This window comes from Notolabrus celidotus, chromosome 18, assembly GCF_009762535.1.
Source record: "Notolabrus celidotus isolate fNotCel1 chromosome 18, fNotCel1.pri, whole genome shotgun sequence".
Taxonomy (NCBI): domain Eukaryota; kingdom Metazoa; phylum Chordata; class Actinopteri; order Labriformes; family Labridae; genus Notolabrus; species Notolabrus celidotus.
This window is the reverse complement of record NC_048289.1, coordinates 13172623-13188697: the sequence shown is the minus strand read 5'-3', so window position 1 is coordinate 13188697 and position 16075 is coordinate 13172623. Positions and strand designations below refer to the sequence as shown.

The 16075-nt window shown below is 45.4% G+C and overlaps 1 pseudogene; it reads right to left on the bottom strand.

Moving 5' to 3' along the window:
- Nucleotides 1–550: 550 nt before the first annotated feature.
- LOC117830240 overlaps nucleotides 551–16075 on the bottom strand; it is a 49145-nt pseudogene continuing 33620 nt past the window's right edge.

Genomic DNA, 16075 nt, shown 5'->3' with positions numbered 1-16075 from the left:
CTTTTGTTTTTTTCTGTGGAAGTTTTCATTTCACTGTGAGAAGGAAAAAGTTTGCTTTTTGGCTTATCACCATGGAGAAAAAACATCCCTGACATCTTTAATTTTAGTAACTATGAGCAGACTGGGAAAAAACAAAGACTCAGCAACCTGGACTCCTGGCACAAACTTTAAAAAACATCATGTTTACAATTTTCCACCACGAACCTTAAACTAGCCATCATGCTCGCGAACAATGACACATTCATCTCCTTCCAAGTTGTTTCTCATTGTTTTCTTGCCTTACAGGCGTCTTTCGGTTTGCTGCATGAACGCAGACACCGCTTGCTTTGAATTAAGCCGTCTCATCTTCTCCCTCCCTGTGAGCACTTCTCTGTTGTCCTATTAGCTCACTCAGCCTGATGGGAAAATAATTCTGGACCTGAAAACAATGTTGTGTTCAAGCGCGGCGGGGCTGAGACGAGCTGCTGCCAAATGACTCAATCCAAACACAGCACTTTAAATTGGATCATTATGTGAATCTGTTGGAGGAGAAATGAGAATCACGACAGGGCCAGGTTTATTTTAGCATTTATTTCAACACCTTAGATGTACCTCTATCATATAGTTTATCAGTATATACTGTATTTTATTTAAAAGCAAAACTTTATATATATATGTATATATTTATATATATACCTTTTATCTCTGCATACTTATGCTCATACTGTATGTTGTCATATTCATTATGCATTTCACTAGACCTAAAAATACTCTTTAAATCATAGTATGTAATGCTTTCTACACTACTGCTCAGTCCTTTCACTCCTCAGAATAGTTCAACAGCATTGAGGCAACTCAGCATGACAATACAGTCATAATTCTAAACTCAAAAAGAGAGAGTACACATGAACTAATGTGTGTCAACTTCACTGGGGTCACCACACAGCCAGCAGTATAGAAAGCATTTACAGAAAATAAAAACAAACAAACAAAAGAAGAACAATAAACAAAACAAAGCTTCAAATAATTTGTCCACACTATTTGGAAGACAGAGATTCTTAAAAATGTTTACATACTTAATATAATTATCTATATTATACTATATATTTTTTCATCATTTTTGAAATCATCATTACATATAGATCTATAAATGATGTGTTTGCCTCACAGTTGAGTTCACTGCAGGGAATGGTGTGTTTAAAAAATCCAGGGCGTTCATATTCACCTCCATTTAACATATACAGAATTGACTTTTAATCATCTGAAACAAATATACTGTAAAGTGATTCTTCTTTTCAGGGGTTCATACGTGAAACAAGGTAACACTGGGATTGTCAGCTAGTGAGAAGAAAATAATGTTTTCTGACCATTGTAAATATGTTTTGGAAAAGGCATCATAAAGAGAACGGTGTAGGTCAGGGAAAGCATTTGGCCACAGACGCAGGCTGACAAACACTCGCGCACAAAATCAGACACGCAGACTCACAGAGGCTGAAGGCTGAGGAGGTCAGGCAGACAGAAGCAGTAAAAAAGCCCTTTTTTTGATCACTGCACCTGCTATGTGAGAGAGAGCGGTCAACATTATGGCATCAAAGAGGACGGATATCCATCCTTTCACCTGTGCTATGGCCATAAACACAAATAAAGCCTGAGGAAAGATGATTTGCTGTTGAAATGACACGCAAACTCTTTTCAGATCCTCTTCTTTCAATCCAGTTATCAGAAAAATAATAAAAGGTAACTACACAGTAATATTTTTTCAATACTTGTATGACCTCATTATGCACAGCTTGAATTCAACAGTTATAATACCCTGACCAGTTTAAAATTAATGATTGCGATAAGCACTCAGTACAAAACAAATGGCTCTACTGTTTGTGAATCTGTTTAACACATAAGATATATTAAGTGCTCGCAAAGAACAAACATACAAAGCGTCTGTCAGGGGGAATATGGCAAATATATCAAAATAATTAATATTTTCTACCCTTCTCTTGTTTCTCTCTCTTCTATTCAGACTTTGGCTCTGGTACTAACCGCTGTTTGATGCTCTGATCTCTTTAAAGCTACAAAAGTGATGTGAGGATGTGACTCTTACGTCTGGCTCAGATACAACCAGCAACATATTATTCAGGGTCTACCCTTTAAGCAGCAACTTTTCTGTGAACTTTTCTCAGTGCTGCCTGTCAGCAGATGGTGTGAGAACCCATCTGTCAGTGTGCGGGAGAGTTTGAGAGTGTGTTCATACTGTATGTGTTTGTCTTCTACAGCACAAAACGGTGTCTTAATTAAATGCCTGTCCCTCAAAAGTGTCAAAGTATATCTTCAGTATTTCCTCTGATCAGCATCATTTTTTGAATGGTTTCTAATTTCTCATTCCACAAATTCAACAAATGAATTCTCTACACGTAAATTAGATTTACAAGAAAACACTCCCCCCAAACATCAAGTATTAAGTCATTTAAACACAGCCTGCTGATGTCTACTGTTCTTCTCTTCTGCACATCTTCTGTTATTGTCCGTCTTTATCCATCTGTGTCACTCCCTTTCTTTGACTCACCCCTTCTCCCTCAGTCTGTGTCTCGGGGAGAAGTAGAGACATGCAAAGGAGAGGAGAGCCGCCTGGGGAGAGAGGGAGGGCAAATAAAAGAATAAGAATGGGCTGAAATGAAATTAAGATGGATTGAACTTAATACTGGTGTTAAAAAGGTTAATAAAGTGAAGGAGATGGAGATAGGATGGGGTAACTTGTCCAGAAATATATTCGTCTAAAGAACAAAAAAAGGATGGCGAAGCTAACTTGTATTGAAGGTATGAGACACTTTGACTTTCCTTCACCATCTGATGCTTCCTTTTGAACTTTGACCTGCTGCTTCTACGTGTTCCAGAGTCTATCAGTCCTCCCTCACCTGTCCGTGAGTTTCTTCAGCGCCCTCTCGATGTTCATTCGATGTCCCACGCGTGTCACACCCAGATCCAAGAAGTCATCCTTTGTGAGTGAAGGCAGATGTGATCCGTCAATCTCATTGTCTATAAAACGCTCCCTGTGTTCGCTCAGGTTCAGGTAAGCAAGCCAGTCAGCCACGTCGTACTTGGTCCAGTAGGGTAAAGGCTTGACAGCAAAGGGTTTGGCTGGGGGAGGAGGGGTTAGATGGGGATAATTGAGGCAAGATGGGCTGGGGGGCAGGTGCATGGGGGAGGAGGCTCCAGAGAGAAAATGAGTAGGGGAGAGAGAGCGGGAGACAAGTAGAGCGTTTGGACTTTGTATGCCAGATGGGGAGAACAGTGGAGGAGTTGAAGTTGAGTAGGGGTCTCCAAGAGGGAGGCCGGGTGAAGGAGGAGTTAGAGGTCCTGGGAATTCAAAGGGGTTGTTGTAGACAGGTGTACTGGGAAGGATAGGGAGAGAGGAAGGCCTGGGAGGGGCGGGACACTGCTGTTCAGTGTTATAAATTAGAGGGCTGGGTGCACGACGGCGGGAGACTGAAGACCGCATCTCCTTTGTAGGGCTTCCCTGGAAATCAAGGTCTGCCTGCGCATCTTACGATGCTGCGGGTGATGTTGGTATGGGCAATAGGTTGGGGAATGAGGAGGATGTGAGTGAACCGGGGAGGAAGGCATCTGTGGAGACGGGGAGCGGGTCCAGTTACGCTGAGCTGGGACGTGAGGGGAAGGGGAGACAGAAGGCGTGGCAGACAGATTTGGTGTAAGGATCTGTCGATGCTGCGGGGAAGAGGTTGGTAGCGGCGAGGTGGAGCGGCCAGAGGGTGGGCTTTGAAAGGCATCTGTGAAGTCTGCAGAATACCTGAGAGACAAGACACAAGAACATGTTAACCAAAATAAAACAACATCTTGAGTTAAATGATCAGAAATGCTGACCTCTGATATGAAATCATGCACTTAGCAATTTCGAACCAATCAACAAATAGTTCCATTTCTATGCACTGCATTGTTTAAATGGTAAATGGTAAATGGACTTGTACTTATATGCGCTTTTCTAGTCTTTCTGACCACTCAAAGCGCTTTTACACTACTCATCACATTCACCCATTCATACCCATTCACTCACTGATGAGGCTGCTACAGTAAGGGACCATCAGGGTTAGCTAATCTCATTCGTACACATTCACACACCTCTGAACAACAGAGGGAGCAATTCGGGGGTTCAGTGTCTTGCTCAAGGACACTTCGGCATGTGACTGCTGGAGCTGAGATCGAACCGCCAACCTTCCGATTGATAGATGACCGACTCTACCCACTAAGCCACAGCCGCCCCAAGTCATTACAATCATCATAGTCATTAGCAAGGAGGAACTGTGTGTTCAGATCAAAGGTGAGGCTAAATTCTCACCTCCTGATATCTTTAAGTACACTGTGTTATTCTCTGGTTCTATACCTCCCTGGCCTGGAGTAGCACCTGTTTTTCTGTTTCTGGTAAGTCTTAGTTTTATTGTAAATAGTAAGATATAAGGATACTTTACAATCTTCATTCAGCTGTATGAACCCAAAAATATAAAAAATACCAATGCAGATATGAAAAGAGTAAAAATGCATGGAGTATGGATCAGTCATTCTGATGCATTCCAGGAAGTCAGGAAATTGAATCGCTGATTGGATTTCGCAGCACAGCATCTTTTGCTCAATTTGAAATTTTTGGATCTAGACACCGATTGTAAGCCACACTTGCATAAAGATATCTTTTTATGGAGATAAATAATGGTCAGATTCCAGCTGATGGCTTATGGGGAGCTTTTGCTCCCTATATGGACCCTGACTGGTGAGTACTACAGACTTACTACAAACAGCATCTAGACCACATCCCGTACTATATTCTACACTTTGTTATATGACATGTAAATAGAGATTACACACAAGGTGATGAAAACAAGCAAACCTGTGTATGGTGGGAGACTTTTGAGTGTGGCCCCAGTCATCCATGCTCTTCATGCCACTCATCTGCTGCAACTTGGAGCTCAGCTCATTGATGATGCTCGCCTTCACACCTGAGAGTGGGGAGTGAAGTCTGCGGCCCTCCAACAACATAGCCTCTCTGTGGACTCCGCCTCCACCCATGTCATGCTCTCCAACTTCCCCCCAACCATGATGAGAATCCATGGGCCTATCTAAGCAAGCGGCGAGAGCCGAGCTGAAGCCATCCTCCATTTTGGATCGACTTTGCTTGCGCCTCCTTTCGTCCACGTAAGCTCCGTCTAACCTTGCGTCTTCTGGGTTGCTTTGTCTGTGCAACTGCAAAGGAGCGGGGTTGGTGCTGTTCTGCCTTCGCAGCGCTACAGGCAGCACCCGTGTTCCCCCCTCCTTGTAGTGAGTCATCTTTGGAAACACAGGGTTAGCCATTTTGGCGCTGTGCACCTCAAATGTTTGCCCACCTAAGTTCTCCCCCTCTACTCCACCTCCTCCACCTCTCTCTCCCCTCATACCGCTCAGTCCCAGCATTTCTAGATGGTGGTCACTGCTGCTGTGACTGTCCAGCTCCTCAATCCCAGAATCCACCACTGCATCCTGCCAGTCTCCGCTTGTAGGTGTAATCGAAGAGTGATGAGTTTGGTCTGCCGCTTTGCCCCCTGAGCTGAGACCAGCTCTGGGCCCGGCCATGCTCACGCTGTAGTCAGAGGATGACGGCGATGTTGTGGTGGTGGAGGCGGTCGCTGCGGCTGTCATGGTTGTAGTAGCATACGTCATGGTCGCAGTGAGGGCAGCTGTGCCTCGGTCATGTCCCGGAGTTTGACCACCTACTGAGGAGTCATTAGAGCTACTGAAGTAAGGGTGTGAATGTGACATGGGCTGGGGTCTGTGCAGCGATGAGGCAGGTAAAGCTGCAGAGGAGGGGGGGTTGTTGGTAGTGGAGGACGGAGGGAAAACCTGTGGGGACGGATATGACGGAGAAAGAGCTGATTGTGTAAGGTTAGCCACCTCGCTGTCGTAAGATGTAAGGCTTGAAGCAGCAGAGTCACCGCCCTGTGAGGACGTTTGAGGGGGGTTTGAAGGCTTGGAAGATGGAAGAGGTGGAGGAAGAGGTGGAGCAGCAGCCGAGTGTTGATGCCTTTGTTGATGCTGCTGGAGTCTCTCGTTCTTACCGTTTGCAAACTGTAACGGAGGGGGCAAGGGATCTGCAAATACAAATTCATCGTCTACATCTATCGAGGGAGCAGGGGGTGGCAGAACCATCAGTCCAAGACCTCCACCTGCTGCTGCTGCTCTAGCATCTTCCATAGCATCATGTGTCTGTGCAGGGGCTGAAGGAACAGTGTACTGAGGGATGTAGATGGTGTTCGGAGCGGTGTCCATCTGCAGAAAAGAAGGTCTGCGAGGTGCAGGTTGAGCCGGTGGTGGAGGAGGCTGTATGGATGGAGCAGGTCTGCTGTCATACACCTCCTTCTCTTGTTCTCTCTCTCTAGGGCTCTGAGGGTAATACTGCGTTGAATAATGATTGGTTTTGTCCTCTGAGAAGCGAACTCTCAGACCCTCCCTTGATCCTCCCTCCTTTTCTCTCTCCACCCTCTCCCCTCCTCCTCCTCCTCCTCCTCCTGCTCCTCCTCCTCCTCCTCCTCCTCCTCCTCCAAGGCGTAATATCCTTGGTGACTGTGGTCGGCTCAGAGATGCAGGGGAGGTCGTAGCAGTGGGGGAGCTTAGATGGAGAGAAACTGGGGAGGTGTAGGCTGATTGTGTTGGGGTTGCAAAGAGAGAGGGAGTCGGGGTCTGAACAGGAGTCGGGAAAGATCCGACTGTGGACAGCTGCCGACCAAAGTGTCTCTCCTCTCTGCGAGTCCTGCGGTCGTCTTTAAGGGCTCTTTCTCTAGCAGCTAGAGCCAGGCCGAGCGGGGACGAAGGGTCCAGAACTTTTCCTGTAAGTGGGTGGATGAAGGTGGTGGTGGGCTGATGGCCATACATTGAGGGAGCTGACTTTGGCTGGCCATCCTGACCGAGGACTGGGGAGGAATACTCAGGCAGTCCAAAGGCTGGTGGCATGCTACTGGAATAGTTCACATAGTTGTCTCCAGAAAACATGCCCTCATCTATCGACTTGGAAGGCCGTAACCGTGGGGTGGGTACCTCTATTTGTGATCCCTGTATAAACTGAGTTCTTGCTCCTAATGCTACACCAACCTCCCCTACTCCTCCTCCTGCCTCTCCTTGGATGTCCTCTTCAGATGAGAGATAGAAAGAAGCACTCTTTCTCCTCATGTCTCGGAAACGTTCCCTTTCCCTGCGTGCCCCTCCTCCCCCTCCCCCTCCTCCAAAGGCTGAACCAAATGTCGAAGAGTAATCCAAGTTGTCCAAGTTTTGCTGTGAGGAAACGGATGGAGTGACAGCTGATGAAGGTAAAGTAGTGGATGTTGGCGGCTGAGGTGGCAAGGGGGTGAGAGGCGAAGGTAAACTTGTGTTCGGGCTGTCTGTTGTGGCGTCTGCTGAGGTGTGGTCTTCGACATCCTGAGGGATTTCAGCATCCATACTGCTGCCCTGGCTGCTCCGCCCGCTGCTGCTGGTGGAGGGTGCTTTGACGATGATTGTAGGAATAGGGATGGAGCTTTTCTCTTTGACAGCGCCTCCTTTTCCTCTGTGTTGTCTCAACCCATCTTCAACTTTTGATTGTTTCATCAGAGCTCCTCGACCGCCTCTCCTGCCTGCCCCCCTACCGACTCCACCACCCTGCTCCCGGTTAGGTACATGTGGGTGATGTTGCGGCGCTTGTTGGGTCTTAGGCTTGGCACTTGTTGGAGGTGTAGCGCTGCTGTAGCCTCTACGCAAACCTCCCATCTTGCCACCACCTCTCCTAGGGGCCTCCTGATCTCTGGCAACCAGTCCATCTGATTGTCTTCGAGGGGTGGGGACCATGACCTGCTGGTTTACACCACCTGGTCCTCCCCTGTCCCAGCCTGCTTGACCTGGCTGTGAGTGGATCTGGTAGTGGGCTTGAGATACAGGTGGAATCGGCATAGCTGGCCCTCTTCCAGGATGAGGACCTGCAGATAAAGGTGGTTCTGGGGCAGATGTGTTAGGAGGTGGGGGGATTTCCTCCGGCCCTGGCACTGAGAGGCTGCGAGCCAGCTTCATAGCAGGCGGGTGGAGGTACTGCCTCTCCTCTTCTGTTACACCTGAGAAAAACAGACATAGGCTATTAAAAAGATATACTCATAGTGGGCAGAATTTTACGCTTAAAGCCCCACCTTACCGATAGATTTCTGTCGCATCATGACTGCATGCTGACTGTGGCCTGGTTGAAAGTGAGCTTGGTTGTAGCCAAAACCTGGTCCATGTTGCACTAGGCTAACTGTAGCCTGCTGCTCGTAGGGTTGCTTCATGTGTCAAAACAGATTTTTAAATGAAAGCAAAAGACATGTGAAGGTAAAGAGGGAGTAAAGGAAGGAGATCACACATTTCCTCTGATATAATCCAATCAAAATGAAGTGCCTGTTAAGCTGGTGTTGAAATGATACACAGCATAAAGCAAGAAAGAATAAGCAGTCAGTCCAAGTATAAGTGTATCAGGCAGGAGAGCATAGATGAATGGATTCAACCTGACTCACTCCTAACAAATGTTTTGGTGTGGGTGGTCCATTGTCAATCATTTTCTGTAAAGTGCCGTGTGAGCAGGAGAACACATACAGCTAAAAAAAAAAAAAAAGCTTAAGACCTCGCTGCTTTCTAGATAGGAACACTTGCATTAGTCACTTCCATGACTAAATATGTGCTACATCCTAAAGCACTTAAAAAAAACCTCTGCTAGAGAGGGATCCATAACTGCTCAGTATTTGTGAATGTTTTTCAGGAGGAGGAAATAGAGTTTAAAAATTACAGCAGGACCAAAAGATACGATAACAACAAACTGGGACCATCTCCTTCCAAATCCCAGCAGTACCTCAGTGGAGATGTTGGGAACAATACTCTTGCTCCGGTCCCTCTTGCCTCCGTGACCTCTCTGGCCCTGGTTGTCTGATGTGATAGTGTGCTGGGCAGCAGCCAAGATCTCATCCAGTTTGTCTGAAACAAAGACAGAAGGGGGACAAGTTGAAAAAGAAACATAGAGAGGTAGTGAGCAGGAGCTTGAAAATAAGGCGAAAACATGAAAAGAGGATTTCAGTGAGCCCACTCCTGTCCCCTCAAGGTTTAAAAAACACCCTCTTACAGTCTGACAAGAGCTGCAAGAGTGATTTCTTACTTAGGGCCATCTGATAGACCGTCCTCTTCTTATCAGGACCCTGAGAGGACTCGTATTCTGAAGAGGGAGGAGAAGGAAAAAAAAAGAGGATCAAACAGGCCGACTTTTAATTAGAGCTCAGGGGCTGATCGGGGTAAAGATAAAGGCTCACACTCACCTGCTTTCTTTTTCCAAGGAGATGCAGCTGTAGCGTAGATAAACGGGGAAACAGAAAATTAGGTGTGACAAGAAGTAATGCGTGGTCGTGTGAATTTAGCAGATGAAAGGGTGAAATACATACTCGAGAAACATGTGATGGTGTGAATACTGATGTGATGATAGGGATGGAGATATTAATGATAATGAGAGCACACGAATCCACCAGTGTCCCACCTTTGTCCACTGTGTGCAGCACATTTGGTTCAGGAGAAAAAGAAATAAGGGTAAATTGTGACTGATTAATGGGATCAGAGAAGTATCATATTGAATCTTGTAATTGCGTTTACATCAATAAGCTGTTTAAACTGCATTTCTTCTAGAAAGGTAATATCAAGTGAGTAATAAAGCGTTTCTATCATACTCATTTGAAGAAAAAAGCAATGTAATCACACCTACACTGTATCATTTCTTGGCTCTCTCTACATCAACTTGTTTAATAATTAATGTAGTGTTTCCCTAATAGGGCCAGAGCTCCACTGTAATCCTGCAGAGAAGCTGCAAACCAACCTAAAAAGCTTTTCTAAATGTGTCCCCACATAAAAAAGGACACAGTCCTAGTTTACTTTGACTTATTCTTTCCAGACCTCCCTCCTCTTTCGACTTTGCATCCAGCCCTTTGTCCCCCTCTATCATCTTACCCATGTCTTCCAGCTCTGATGTCATCGACTTGGATCGCAGGGCGATGGCAGGAGGAGTCAGTCTTTTAGTCTGCTGCGGGGCTGCCAATGGAAGCAGGCCAAATGCAGACTTAATGTTTAGTATTCTCATATAAACATGCAGTCACCAATGACGACCACATTGCAACAGGCTTTTAGGGGAATGTAAACATGCAATCAGTTTAATTGTTACATCATAAACATAAGATGGTGATGACTTACAGGGAACATTTGGCTCTCACCTCTCTTCCGAACTGTGTCCTCCAGTTCAGGGTTTCGAGCAACCATGACAACTTTTACCATGAGACTGTTGCCGCCTTGTCGGATCATGTTGACGACCTGCCTGTGGCCAACCTTCACCACATTCTGGCCATTAACCTGATGAATGCAAAGACAAAGAGGGACTTAAGTAAGAATAAGCTGTTTCATTAAGAGCTTAAATAAAAGACACATACATAAAAAACTGAAACACCAAAATTCAGATACTACTCCATTCATACAGCTGTTCTATTTTTGACTTTTTCTGTTACAGTTCTGTAAGATTTTGCTCCTAATGTTCATATTTGCAGTGTTTTAAATAGGTACACCAGCAATTCGTACAGCCACTACAGTTCATCACAATCACAAAGGCTTGGGCAGCCACATAAGTGAGTCATATTAGGTTGAATACTAATTAGAAGAATGTGTCAGCTTTAATGGAGGCTTGACAATCACCGATTTGAGCTTTTAAGAGCACAAAATAGCCTAAAAGTCGCTGCCTGTGCTGCTGATATTTTGTTGATGAAGAGCAGCAGCTTTAAGTACCACAATCCCTCACTAAGTCTGACAGTAATGCACTGTGTGTATAAAATATATAAAAAATAGAGAGCTCTACAGCCTGTAAAATTACACAACATGCATATGCATTCAGTGAAGGATAACACAAATAAGAAAGACCTGTTAACTGAGGGTGGTTGGGGATTATGTAATATTCACTGTGGTCACTGCTTTGGAAATTCTCTGCCTCTTAAAAGCAGGATAAACATCACACATGGATGATATAGACGAGGGCCAAGAGGAAGAATGTTATGTGTAATGACATGTAGAGTTTCTTTTGGCCGACTCACTTCTTTTTGGCCTGACTGTTTTATGTCCTCTAAATTCCTACATTTCCCAGACTGAGTTATAAAACTGTCAGAGACACTTTCCTCTACTTGTCACATTTGTGGGCGCAAAACGCAAAAAGTGTTTTAATAGTACCATTTGAATTCCTCACGCTAAACATCATAGTGAGCTTCCTGTTGCTTTTTGGACTTAGTGCAGGATCCATCAAAACTCTGACAGTGGGAAAATGCGTAGTGGCTGTTTCACTGTTGAGTTATTATTTTGATGTTATCAATTGTTGTAACTCAAAAACAGCTATTCTGCCAGATAATGAGAAATATACAAATGCAACGAATGTGTCAACTGAGCGTGTACAAAAATAATTTCATCGTAAATTTTTCCGTCCATATCTTGTCCTTACCTCTATGAGGAAGTCCCCCATCCTTAGGCCCGCCCTCCAGGCCACGCCCCCCTCATCGACAGACTCCAGGTACTGCAGCGCAGGGAACGCTGGTGTCGGAGTGAACTCCTCTATGGGAGTCTGGGCTGCAGAGTAAAAGGCAAAAATGAGCATGAGTTGACATGGATAAACAGAAAAGTGGGTTTGAGAAGAAGGTCAGATAGAGAGTGGAGAAAAAAAGAAAAAGAGTATATGAAACTGAGGAAAGTGTAGAGACAGAATGATACGAGTTGAATTTTTTCATTTACCTTTGGCTCCTCTAAGCACAAAGCCAAATCCCTCATTGTCTTTCTTCTGTAGGAGCACTGTCTTCTCCTTAATGATGTAGTCACTTAAAGAGGGAGCAGAGGGGATGGGATGGACACGGGGAGAGAAAAAACAGAAATTGGAGAGGAGGAGAGCTTTGTGACTTCTATAGACATACCGAAGTCTTATTGTCATGCAAATAAAGCATTTTTATGAATGAGGAAAACAGCCACACTGCATCACATTATGAAATCACACTGCAGCAAAGGAAAGGTTGGCTTGAGTGTCATACAACAAGCGCTTGTGCACAAAAGGGCTGATGGCAGGGGTACAGTTAGTGTCACAATGGGAGGAGGAGTGTATGATATGAGATGACATCCTTTACTATGGACTAATCCACATAGAGCTGACAAGCAGTGGGCCGGGAGGGGGGAAGCACATTAGAGAAATGTGCACACACACTTCACTGATAATGGAAACTTCCAAATGCACCTAAACCACTGCATTAGCTATCAGCACCTCTGGCAGCTACTGAGGATACTGCTTTACAGACTCCCGTGTATCACTACCGGTCATACATGACACTTCAAATTATGTACAAGAGGCAGTCAGACAGGCCTTTAATCTGCCTCCACAAACAGCTCCTCTTGCTCAAAGCCTGTGGATCACAGACATTGGTGATGCAATCTTATTATGTGACTGCTGGAGTAGTGTAACAGCTGGCTCAGCAAGCTTCTTCATTATTCCATTACCATGTCTGTGACTTTTGGCCAAGCTGCTTTACAACCTTTTCTCTAATATAGGACTAGTTGAATGAACTCCACACTCAGCCACGTCTCATGACTAATTTCTGGACCTGACTTTCTAACAATGTCAATTCACACTGGTTCTGTTGGAGATCTTGCAGCTTGAGCAGAGCCAAAGAGGGATTCCAGATATGTCTTTCCTAGACGGCTTGTGCCTGAGCTGGTTCCTCAAAAACGTGAGTCAAACTGACACTTGACAAATCAAAGTGTTTGATTTCCTAGAAGAGCTGAGCACTGGATGGAAGGCCTACTCTAAGACTAGTCTATATGTAAATCATTGGTTTGACTGCCAAAACTAAGCAGTAAGAATGCTCTGGGTTTACTCAAGGATATCATTTCAACTGGGAATACTGTTTGTTTGGCTCTCTCCTCTTTAAAAAAGGAAGTTTAGTCAGATTTTTAAAATGTCACGAGAGGCAGTGCATGTTCATGGGATTTTTGGTCCCAGTGTTTATCATTTCAGACACTGCTTGTTCTCAGGATGCATACAGATTTGTCCTTTTATTTTCTAAAGTCAGTTGAGCCTAAAACACAGCACTAAATCTAAACTTTACAGACTATAACCTAAACTTTAAACGGTTTCTTTAGCTTTGTTGCAAAATGTCTAGAAGATGTTTTTTTAAGAGTATTATTGCGATGAATCCACTTCGAAAACATCAATTCACTCTTTAAAATGGCAACACTTGGATTTACTTTTAGACTGCATGAGGCCCACTTACATTTCCCAATGTCTGGCAGAGGCGACTTCATTCTGCCTCCGCCACTTCTGAAGCCCCCATGTGTATTCGAGTACTAAAATAATAACGGTATAATATTATATCCCACACTCTCTTTCAACAGAGACCAAGAAAGGTTTTGTGTATTTAATCCGGCAGAGCATGTAATGAAGTTTGGCCATGGAGCCACAGAGGTGCAGCAGAGTCATGAGCGATGGCCCGCAGGCCTGGAGATCCAGACTTTCGACACCAAGCTGTAACTTTAGCACCGAACAGACGATCGCTAGTTTCCCCTACTGAGGTCCGTTCCCTTGTGAGTTCTCCATCAATGTTACTGTTTCGCCAACGCACAGCCGCCTTCCAGCCATCTGCTCCTCACACCTCATTCCTTTTTCTCTCACCCTGTCTTCCATCATGCTTTCCTTCTCTCAGGATCAAAGCAACACAGAGTGGGTGGCTCGATCCTTAGGGCTCTCTTACAGGGGCAAACATGGCCCGTGCTGGTCAACCACTTCAGGTGGATCTAAGTTGTGTTGCTGATTGAGGTAACACTCCTGATTTCCTTTACATACTTAAAGCTATTCCACCTGTCTGCCATCATATGTGACCACTACTGCCTGGCCAATTAGAGCCATAAAAAGCACAAACATCCCTGCTTAATCCCTGTTGGCTGGTAGGACACAATCTCTTTGAACTGGCTGCATTAAAGCTGGAAGCCTACTAGAGACCAGAGTTATTATGTTCCCTCCTGAGTCATCCTCTCTTCCATCCACAATTACTGAGGAAAAAAAAAAGCAGCTTTTTAACCATTCATGTGCTGAGTGTACATGCAGATAGGCTGCCTATGTGGGGACAATACCCACACACTACAAGTGAAGCACATGACGGATGTTAGTGGCACACAGTGTGGATGGAGATGTGGAGGGTAGATGAGCAGACTACATTCATTAATACATGTACAGGAGAGATACTCCCACAGCATCAAGCACTGTGACGTATACACTCAGATGTGAGAACCACATATCATTTTGTCAGTGTATAGAGTTGCATGCACACACACACATAGACACAAATGCATGCACACACACTGACATGCACAGAAATGACCGGTATCTCCTATTAGATGAGAGGAGCTCATAAGCCGCACTGTGGCTGTCAATTGACTTATTCACTTTCATCCTTCTGTTACAGTCAAAAGACGTCACATTTTTGATGATACAACAGGAGACACAAAAAGAAATAGGATGTGACAGTAGCATATTTAAAGGAGCAGATATAAATGGGAAGTGCTGGTGAATGAGAAATATCTGCTTAAAGACATCATGAGTCAAAGAGAATGAAATACACCCACACTGTCTGACTGAAATGCATCAATATGTGCTCCCTTTCATGCACTAACACACACGCACACAGCGTTCAGAGACACACGGGAGAGAGACATGGAAACAAACATGCTGCAGAGTCTCCATTCAATAGCCACGTCTGTCCCACGGTTATTCACATGCAGAGGAAAAAGAGAAATTTAAGACACACGCACACCCGGAGACACACACGCACGCACAGAATACATAGCTTATTAGTCTATCTTTGAAAAGGCACGGCCTCTCAATAGCATCATCTACCTCTCCCCTCTCTCCATTGTCCTCTCCTCACATCCATAGCCAGCCAATGAATGAGGAAACAGCCGCTACCTGTAAATGAACCACACGCTCCTGTTTCTGGGGCCCAGTGACGGCCACGAAGAAGAGAGGGAGAGAGAGAAATCTCTCTCTCCGCATCCCCCCATTGCCATGTCCCCCCCTCCTCCTCTCTCTCGCGCGCTCACCACCACCACCACCACCACCTCCCTCCACCCTCCTCCCGCCTCCCCTCCTTCAGCGAGAGCTCAGCCGGAGAGAGAGAGAGTCGCGAGAGTGGAGGAGGAGGCGAGAGAGCGAGAGAGAGAGAGAGCGAGAGAGAGAGAGAGAGAGAGAGAGAGAGAGAGAGAGAGAGAGAGAGAGAGAGAGAGAGAGCGAGAGAGAGAGAGAGAGAGAGGGGAGAGAGGTGGGGAACGAGCACAAGAGAGAAAGAGAGAGAGAGAGAGAGAGAGAGAGAGAGAGAGAGAGAGAGAGAGAGAGAGAGAGAGAGACGGCATGCTGGTCTGCACCCCGCATACTTCAGACAAGAGAATGACAATGTGAGGGAAAGACAGACAGATAGCCATTATGACAGCAGGGAGAGAGTGTGTGGTGTGTGTGTGTGTGTGTGTGAGTGTGCTGGTACATAACTGGGAGAGGGTTTGTTGAAAATTGGGGAGATGTGGAGATGTATTTGCAGTGTGGGGATGCGGGGGATGGGTAACGCGACACCAGGAGAGTGCCTGCATTTGCACGTCCACTGACTGGTGTATCACAGATCCACTAACAGCTGATTCCCTGATTCACACACACATTTGCAAACTTTCCTCCCGCTCCCTCCTCTCCACTAAAGCAGAGCTGCCATCAGCACACAGGCCAACAAACACTACTGCTCTCTCTATCTCTCTCTGAAATAGTAATTGACATTCTCCCTGCAGTGAGGGGAACACGCTCCGGATCACCTTGCTCTTAATTGAGCACCACTTCACCACGCTGCTGCAATTACATTTAACCAACTTAGCTCAGGTAATATAACCCTGGTGGCTGCTATTTGCATTTAGAACACAAGTGCAGATGCATTAAAGTAAATGCCTTGTTTGAATGACAGTCCGAGCTGCTCAGCACAAGGGTAATGTCAGC